The sequence below is a fragment of the Dipodomys merriami genome, unplaced genomic scaffold, assembly GCF_024711535.1.
Source record: "Dipodomys merriami isolate MVZ:Mamm:240054 unplaced genomic scaffold, mDipMer1.0.p SCAF_6, whole genome shotgun sequence".
NCBI classification, from domain to species: Eukaryota; Metazoa; Chordata; class Mammalia; order Rodentia; family Heteromyidae; genus Dipodomys; species Dipodomys merriami.
The window spans coordinates 3289486-3299424 of record NW_027206179.1 but is presented as its reverse complement, the minus strand read 5'-3'; the positions used below and the strand labels follow the sequence as shown (position 1 = coordinate 3299424).

At 38.9% G+C, this 9939-nt stretch overlaps 1 non-coding gene across 1 annotated transcript; it reads left to right on the top strand.

Annotated features, from left to right (window-relative positions):
• On the top strand, window positions 1-86 carry LOC138814345 (small nucleolar RNA SNORD35). Its single transcript, XR_011367935.1, has one exon. It is a non-coding gene; the product is annotated as a small nucleolar RNA SNORD35 (small nucleolar RNA).
• The last annotated feature ends 9853 nt before the right edge of the window (window positions 87-9939 follow it).

Below are 9939 nucleotides of genomic sequence, written 5' to 3'. Positions count from 1 at the left end.
AGCAAGTGATGTCTTTTCTCACGATGGTCTGTGGATGCCACAGTGAACAGTGCCAATGATGGCAAAGGCTCAACAGAAACCCGGAGAAAAAAAGGGGGGAAGAGAGACAGACAGACAGACTCAGAGGCAGACAGACAGATAGACAGACCAAACAGCCAATATATTAAGTCACACAATCATTAAATGAAAATCATCCCAATCTGTTTGAGGAGGAAAAGAAAAGAAGTCAATGTGTGGCAGGTGAGACACCTCAACCTGGAGAGGGACTGGAATAGCAGGAATAGACTATGGATACCATCCATGCTTGTTGGGTCTGCTGCTCAGGATCTGCCCCATTTTGGTGTTGTTTAACGTGCACCCAGACACGGGCAAAGCCCTGCAGTATTTCAGAACCACATATATTCCCTCATGCTCAAGGCCCAGTTCTCCTTCCTATGATGCTCACTACTCCATGCCCCAGGGCATTCTGTGAGTATCCTTCCCGTTCCAGAACAGGACCCTGAGCCCCATCTTCCCTTAGAGGGGCCAAACCATGCGCAGGAGCTGGGCAGCTCAGACACGCTGCTTGCCATGTCTGGTGACAGCTTGATGCACGCGGTGAGGCTTGAGCCCTAGGTTGTTTGGGCTGGTAGGGGTGGATCTGGAAGCTCCCAGAAGCAGAAGCCACACTCCAGCTCTAACAGGTGGTGAACGGCTCATGGACCAACCAGACTTGGATACTTTGATCCGGAAATCTACTGGCAATATACTGGTAGATTCCACCAACCAAGGGGATAGGAGGTAGAATTCTCTAACTGGCTGTGAGAACATCCAAAGGTAAGAATATTGGCTTGTGTTTTACAGTTTTCTTATTTTTCTTCTCCTATTTTGCCACTTCTTGCCAATACTAACCCATCCAAATTCATATTTGCCTTCTTCCCCCCCCAGGATTCCTTTGGTAAAACAATTAAAGAGTGTGTGTTCAGATATTCTCTTATAGACATCTTTCAGATAGATAATGTGCAATTTACTCTACAAACATATTTTTCCCATTGTGGTTTCCTTTGGGACAAAGAATAAGAGTATCACCTACATTTAAATTTTCCTGGCTTTGGTTAGATATTTAATTCAATGAAAATCTAATTTATGTTACTCAATTCTTTTTTTTGTCGGTCACAGTGCTTGAACTCTGAGCCTAGGCTCTGTCCCTCTGTTCTTCAGCTCAAGGCAAGCACTCTACTTCTTGAGCCACAGCACCACTCCCGGGTTTTTCAGTGTTTTATTGGAGATAAGAGTCTCACGGAGTTTTTTGCCCTAGCTAGCTGGGAACCACCATCCTCAAATCTCAGCCTCCTAAGTAACTAGGATTATGGGTTTGAGCCACTGGCTCCTAGCTATTGCTCAATTCTTTTTTTATTATTATTATTGTATTCTTTACCCACTAAAAGGCCAATGTATGAGTGTTTCTAACTAGAAGTTGCTTTCCTTCAAATATTACCTGAAGAAAGTTACAAGAGTGATATGTAAAGTGATACAATTAGCTGCATTTTGAAAACACCAAAAGAAATGGTCTGAGATCCCTCAAATTTGTTAAGTTTGGACTCTTCATGCAATCTCAGTCTACATGTGATTCTCCTGTTCTCCCTGCTTTAAAACCAAAGGAAAATATCCATTTACAACCAGTTTGTCTAAGGATAGCTACTTTACATCTTTAAAAATGTCATTTTGAGATCAAATGTTTTCAAAGAGTTAACTAAATATGTAATTTTTAAAAACTCAGTAAGGAATACAGGTGCCAGTGATTCACACCTGTAATCCTAGCTACTCAGGAGGCTGAGATCTGAGGATCAGGGTTCAAAGCCAGCCCATTCAGGAAACTCCGTAGGACTCTTATCTCCAATTAACCACCAGAAAACTGAAAGTGGTGCTGTGACTCAAGTGGTAGAGCACTGTCCTTGAGCTGAAGACTGAGGGACAGCACCCAAGCCGGAGTTCAAGTCCCATGACCAAAGGAAGTTAGTAAATGAAAGCCTTGAGAAAGGTAATTGATGAAACAGATTAGTTTCATTTGGATAAATATGATATAAGAAGCAAAAATTGTCTTCAATTATTATACCCACAACATGTTAAAGTAAGTAGTAGATGATATGAGTACATCTTGGATTTCATGAAATAGAGCTTCTTATAAAATAATTGGCAATAAGTAAGTTGATTATCAAGACAATAATAACAGAAAATGACAGAAGAGAAGCTGGAGGCTAAAGGTCTTGCATACAAAGCAGTTTTAGTCTTCCAGTGAACAGTCCTAGGTCAGAAAAATCACACCAAGTGTGCCATTACAATACAGAGAGTTTGGCCCAAGACGGAAAATCCAGGCAAGGAGACAGATCTGAGCACTTGCCAGTATCAGTGGTGGCAGCATCCTTGGTTGCTGGCGCTGTAGCAGTAGCCACAATACCTACAACACAGAGACTCCAGGACAAAGGTGTCAGATGCAGCAGGGTGGATTCTACTCAACACCAGCAAGATCTGACAAGGAGCAGATATCTTCATCCTGCAGATTGCAGACCAGAGATGACCCAGGATCCAACATTCCAGCATGAGTAGAACCTTGACATCCTCACTCCTTCTCAGGGAGGAGAGGAGGGAAGGCTACCCCTCATCCCCAACAGAGATCTCCGCTTTGATACTGACAAAGGCCCGCTGAGCAGCTAGCTCCAACTGAGAACTTGGAAGAAAACAAAAGACTCATTTAGCAGGTTACAGGAACATGACCTGAACTGCCAGACTCACCTCCACCCAGGGGAAATTCACCCAGCCCAGGCAGGGAAAGCCCTGCCCCTGAATGAGGGGCTTTCTTCACTGGGTAAACAGAGCCAGAGGCTTCCCCTCCCTACAGCAGCCTAGACAATCAATTGAAATTCAATAAACGTAAACCCTGAGAATGGCTTCAGGCTGGGCTCTGTGAGTATCTCTGGAGCTAGCCCTTCAGGGAAAATCTCCTGTTTGCTAAAGGCCTCAACTCTACCCAGAACCTAGCCTCATCACAGCATCTCCAAACTAGAGGAAACAGCCATCTCCCTCTTTTGTGATACTCAAAGCAGAACTTCCTCCCACTGAACTAGACTGAGAGAAGGATCATAAAATTCTTAGCAAAGCAGAGCATTTTTCTGCAAGCTTAAACAAACTGACTTAAAAAACCAATCAAGCCACAGGAAAACCAAACACCACAAGTAAACCAGAGACTCTACCAAGAGACTGGTTATGGACACAAGGGAGATAGAGGATCTTCCCATCCTCCCCCCCCCAAAAAAAATCAAAGAACTCTTTTTTGTACTTTTTTAAATTTTTAACTTAAAAAATTGTTTTCTACGAGCTTTACAATGTTGGTGCAGGAGGGGGAGGCGGGAAGGATTGGGTGGGGGGGTGGGGGGGGAGGCTGGGAAGGGATGTGAAGGGTAAACAAAGGAGGAGGCTGCAATGCTTGATAAGAAATGTACGCATTAACCTGCCCATGCAATTGTAACCCCTCTGTACAGTGTGTTCACAAAAAATAAAATAAAATAAAAAAATTGTTTTCTATTCATCTTTTTTTCCTCTTATAAATTTTATGTTAGGTGTATATGTGTATGTTTGCATTTTTATCTCTATTGACCTTTAAGTCCTTTTTTCTTCTTTCGTCATTCTTTTCTTTTTGTCTCTTCCTTTTTTAGTGACTTAATTGCTGTTCTGCTCATCCTCAGATATATACCCATCATCGATTATTAGACTTTATCCCCCATTGTGTACACATTGAATCCAGAAATTTATTACTCAGTTCACAACCTCTTACGCTTAACTTCTTTAATAGAAGTATTATCTCTTTATACTTATATAATTTTTAATAATTTTTATTTTTTTAGTTTTTCATGTCTCTTCTATCCCTCCCCTCCTCTAATCCTATCCTTTTCTTCTCTCAATATTATCATTAAGTGTAGATAATTTTTAAGTTTCACTTTTTAATTTAAATTTTTGTTTTTCCATTTTACTTTTTTGTAATGTCTCTCCTATCATACTGCCCAATCTATTTTCCTTTCTGAGATTAGGACTTGGTTAAATTCACTCTCCTTTTACCTCTCCACATCCCTCTAATCCTACTTTTCCCCACATTTCTCCCTAAACCTAATAATTTCTGGTTTGCCAAATTCTTCCTTGCTGTTCTTAGCCCATGAATCCATAGTTGTTTGATGTTGAGTAGATTGTATCTGTTGAACTAGAATGTATCTGCAGCCTTTTGACTGTGCAACTACAGGACTTTGGTTGATGTTTGCCTTAAAATAGTGTTGTAGCACAAAACTGGTGTCACTTTCATACCAAATGGGCAGAACAAGCTGGAAAAACACAAGAAAAATGACAAGTCTGGGTATCTCAATTCCCACTCATGATAATCAGGTGACAGAACAGTTAATGAATAATATAAAGGAGAGTTCCCAAAAAGCTCTACAAATATTACTGGTAACATTGGTGAATGAAAAGATTTGAAACCTGCAAAGGACTCAGTGTGAGTGTGATAGGGAGAGAGAGGAGGAAAATCAAATATCAATACAGGAAATCATGAGTGTGAGAAAGCTACTCAAAGATTGATACAGGAATTGCGTGAGCAGGTTGAGAACAGTCAAAGAGAAATATAGGAATTGTGTGAGCACGCTGAGAAAAAAGAGAGACACAGGAATTGCTTGAGCAGGCGCAGTACAGTCAAAGAGAACTGCAGGAAATGTTTGAACGTGAGGAAACTAATCAAAGTGTAATACAGGAATTGCTAGAGTGGGATGAGAATAGGCAAAGCAATAGAGACTTTCATGGAATCCAGCTGAAAGAATTCAGGAAGACCACAAAGGGAATGCTGAATGGAGCCCGACAGAAGGAATGGGGGTCCAAGGAAACCATAACCAATCAACTAAGTGATTTGAGAATAAACACTGAACACCAAGTTAAGGAAGAAGTTCATAAAAGATCTAAAACAAAGTTCCAACAAAGAATTTGAAGCCATCAAAACCAACCAATTAGAAGGAAAAGAAATAAAAAAACAAAGTAGAAAGTCTGGATAATAGGTTAGACCATGCAGAAGATCGAATTTCTGGGATTGAAGACAGCCTAGATATTATAGAGAAAGAACATACAGCTATCCAAGACAAATGCAAGAAATATGACAAATCTATTCGACATTTGGAAGTCACCTTCAGAAGGCTTAATCTGAGGATAATGGATGTAGACAAAGAAGTTAATGGTAAGGAATTTGTTTAACAGGATCCTACCAGAGAACTTCCCAAACATGCAAAAAGATAGGCCTATTCAGATACAGAAGCTTTTAGAACCCCAAATAGACCATAGGAAAACAGGACATTCTACAGTCACATTATAATCCACACAGGATCAATTAAGACCAACGAAAAGATGCTTAAAGCTGTCAAGGAGAAAAGATTAATCACCGATAAAGGGAAACCAATTAGAATCACCTCAGATTTCTCAGCAGAGACAATCAAAGCGAGAACAGCCTGGAATGATGTATGCCATGCCCTAAAGACAAACAACTATCAACCAAGAATACTGTACCCAGCTAAACTCTCTTTCATAACCAAAGATCAAATAAAATCTTTCCATAGCAAAGAAAAATTGAAACAATATATCTCTACCAAACCAGCCCTACAAAAGATTCTTAAAGATGTCCTACACATAGAAAACCAACAAGACCACAATAAAGGCCAAGAAACTGCACCTAAACTGAGAATCCAAGAACCATAGAAAGAACCCAGTAGCTGCAACCCCAAGAAGGTGGATTAAATGGCAGGAACTCCCATATACCTCTCTCTCAGTCCAATCTCTCAACATAAATGGACTTAACTCTCCAATAAGCGACATAGACTGTCTAGTTGGATTAAAAAGCAAGATCCTTCTATCTGCTGCCTTCAGGAGTAACATCTTGCACATTTTGAATGTGAAAGGCTGGAACAAAATCTACAAAAGGCCCCGATAAACAGGCAGGAGTTTCAATCCTAATATCAGATAAAATAGACTTCTCTATACTTTTCTGTTGTCTGTTTACCACCTTTGTGATTCCCAAGGCTCTTCCTCTATCTTTTCCATACAGTATAATCTTTAATGTTTTCCTTTTCTTTTTTTTGAGGTGGCCCTCGTGCTTGAACTAGGAGCTTGGGCTCTGTCCCTGAGCTTTTCTGCTCAAGGATAGCATTTTAACACTTGAGCTATAGCTCTACATTCTTTCCTGTGTATCTTGATTATTCACATTCATGGGAACAAAATTGTTGGTGCTTCTAATCTGCCATCTTCTCCTGACTCCTTTAAAAGAAAATATGCTGAGCACAAATGGCTTACCCTTATATTCCCACCTGTGATATAAAATACATAGTATATTATCTGTAGAATATAACCTAAAATATTGTAAATAATATATGAAATATAATATGTAGTGTGTAGTGTATAACATATCATATATAACAGGTATTATATAGTAATGCATAGTCTACAGAATATGATATACATTGTTCTATATGATATCATATTTTAATTAGAAATTAATATAATTTTTAACAATACAAAAAAACAAGTAATAGAAATTACTTTTACCATATAAAATGACTGTTAAATTTATAATTTGTCATATGATTTATATATCTTATAATACAAACATAATGTAGTAATGTATAGGATATAATTATAATATATGCTCTATATCATATAGAGAGCTACATTGTAAACAATATAGTGTTTCAAAACATTAAAATAAATATAAAAATAAATAAAAGTTAGTCAAGCTGAGTGGAACAATATAAAAAAATACCAGCCCAAACAGGAATGTCCATGAGACTCCTATCTCCAATTAACCAGCAGAAAACCATAAGTGGCACTGTGCCTCAAAGTGCTAGAGTGCTAGCCTTGAATGAAAAATTTCAGGACAGTATCCAAGCCCTGAATTCAAGACCCATGACCAACAAAAGAAATCAATAATATTTCTCCCAGGAATTTAAATGTGCATCACTCTTAGGACATAAACATGCATTCATTTCCCATTAAATATATCTACCTTAATCAAATAGAAATCCAAATGTGTGTGTATAATTTTAAATGCCACCTGCAATCACCAATGTGAATGGGGAGATGGAAGGCGCATGTACACTCTCAAATGAGAAACATCAAGATTTTTTTTAAATGATAAATTTTTCACATGGGGGATAACATTCCATTGGCCATAGAAGCATTAAGAAATGGCAGCTGATAAACACACATAGCATGGTTCCCAAAAGCCATTTACATATATTCAGACTGTTTTTAAATGAATTCCAAAATGAACACATCATTATTTCTTTAAATGTACCCATGAGCATTTGGAGGGAGGCAGAGAGCCCTGAAACCTGACAGAGGCAGCCCTCTGTGGGTCCCTCATCACTCATTATAACAAACCCCTGAGAATCAAATGTTTCCAAACTTCAACCATGTAGAAATGACTTTCCTGAAGGGCTCATTAAATATGAAAGTCTGAGTCTGACCCCAGGAGTTTCAGACTCAATAGATCTGGTGAAAGAGCCAAGGAGTCTCCTGTTTAATAAGCCCCCAGATGAGGCTCGTCCTGCTAATCTGGGTATAATACTTAGCAACCCTGGGCCCTGAATGGTTCCCTACTGCTTCAAATTAATTTTTATTAGTTCTAAATAAATTCTTGCAGTTAGAAGACATCACTCTCAGAGAGCAGCATGGAACCCTGTCTGATCCATCTCATTCTCCCAGAGTGACTTTTCCCAAAAAAAGGAAAAAAAAACAGAAACTTAGGGAAATATTTCACACAGAAAATCCCTAACTTCTAAGAGGTCCAGTGTTTTTCCTCTGGGATAATGGGAACTTATTTAAACTTTTCAAGACAATGAGAAATTAATTCTAAGAGGTCCTCATTCAATTAAGTATTCTTTTCTTGAAGTATAGAAGAGTCAGAAAAATGTCTTGCCAGCCATTCTCTCTAAAGACACATATATTTGTTTTCTCTAATGATTTTTCTTTATCTGCTATGCTTGACCATTTGTAGTTAAGATGATCAGTGCCCTGGAGATTTTTAAGTTCCTGTCTTATTCTAAAAAAAATATTTCCTGTGTCTGCTTATCAAAGACAGTCTCCCATGAAAAGATTTTAATTTCAGGCTGGGTGCCAGTGGCACACACCTGTAATCCTAGCTACACAGGAGGCTGAGATCTGAGGATCACAGTTCAAAGCTAGCCCTCATAGGAAAATCCTTGAGACTCTTATCTCCAATTAGCCACCAGAAATTTAAAAAGCTGGAAATGAAGCTGTGACTCAAATGGTGGAGCAGTAGCCTTGTGCAGAAAAGCTCAGGGATAGTGTCCAATCCCTGAGTTCATCGAAAATTCAATTTCAAAGTAGATGCTTCTGCCTGCATGACATATTTTAATGCCACAAGACTCCCAAACAGCCTTGACTTTCAGGATCCAGTATGTACCCAAAATGAAACGCATGAGAAATAATCCATGACCATATCAAGAAGAGCAGCTACAGTTCTTTGTGTCTCTGCTACTAAGCCATCAAACATATTGAAGAACAGAGGTGTCTTTAGTGACTTTGACAGTGCATATATTACTGAAGAACTTGGAGTATGCAAGTGTCTTGGAAGTAGGAAGACGAAATGTGAGTGAATTTGAGGAGAGGGATTGTAGAAAGCAGAATATCAAGTAAAAGCAAAATCCCCCCAAATGTGAGGCAATAGCCCAAAGAAACCATGGGACCATGCATGGGTTTCATTTTATACATATGGGGAATTCAGTGATGTGTGTGTGTGAGTGTGCCAGCGTGTGTGTGCATATTCTGTTCCTCCAGCCTGAATTCAGGGCCTGGGTTCTGTCTCTGTGAGCTTTATGTGTTCAAGGCTGTGTTCTACTGGTTGAGCCCCATCTCCACTTCTAGCTGTTTGGTGGTTCATTGGAGATAAGAGTCTCATGGACTGTCTTGTTCAGAATGTCATCAAACCAATATCCTCAGATCTCAGCCCCCTGAGTAGTTAGGATTAGAGGCATGAGCCAGTGGTGCCTGACACCACATACTCATAAAATAAAGTACACCTGCATCTTGTATATACATTTTTCTAATTTGGGGAGGGGAAAAGAAATAAATCGCTGAAATAAGGATACAGGTTGACCCATTGTACCAATGAGATGTACAATACACTTTGTTGAAAATGAACTTCACAACTTGGTGGGGAGCAGGAGTTGGGGAAGTGGGGAGGGAACGAATTGTAGGGGAAAGTAAAGGAGGTGGTAACAATTCTTGATAGAAAATGTACTCTTTACCTTATTCATGTAACTGTAACCCCTCTGTACAGTATCATTAAAATAAAATATGTATGGGGCTGGGAAGGTGATTCAGTGGTAGAGCACTTGCCTTGCCTGCATGAGGTCCTGGGTTCGATTTCTCAGCACCACATAAGCAAAAAGAAAAAAAGCCAGAAGTGGGGCTGTGGCCCAAGTGGTAGAGAGCTAGCCTTGAGCTGAAGTGCTGAGGGACAGCACCCAGGCCCAGAGTTCAGGCCCCACGACCAGACCCTAAAATAAATAAATAAATAAATAATAAAATATGTATATATATATATATATATATATACATATGTATGTATATATATATATATTCAGAGAGCTGGAAATTTCTCAAGTGGTTTAAATTTTGTTTCCACTGTTTGCAGCAGATTACTGGACATCAAAAATTCATTGCACTTAGGAACCTTCTTTTCAATTTCTGTGTAATTTGCAAGGTTGTACAATGTGTGCTGATGCAAGCCTTTTTCAGTTGGACAATAAATGTTTACAAATACAAAAAAATAAAAATAAAAAATAAAAATAAAAATGAAGTACAGCCTTCCCTTTCTAAGGAAAAAATAAAGTCATTCTACTTAAATGATGTTAATAA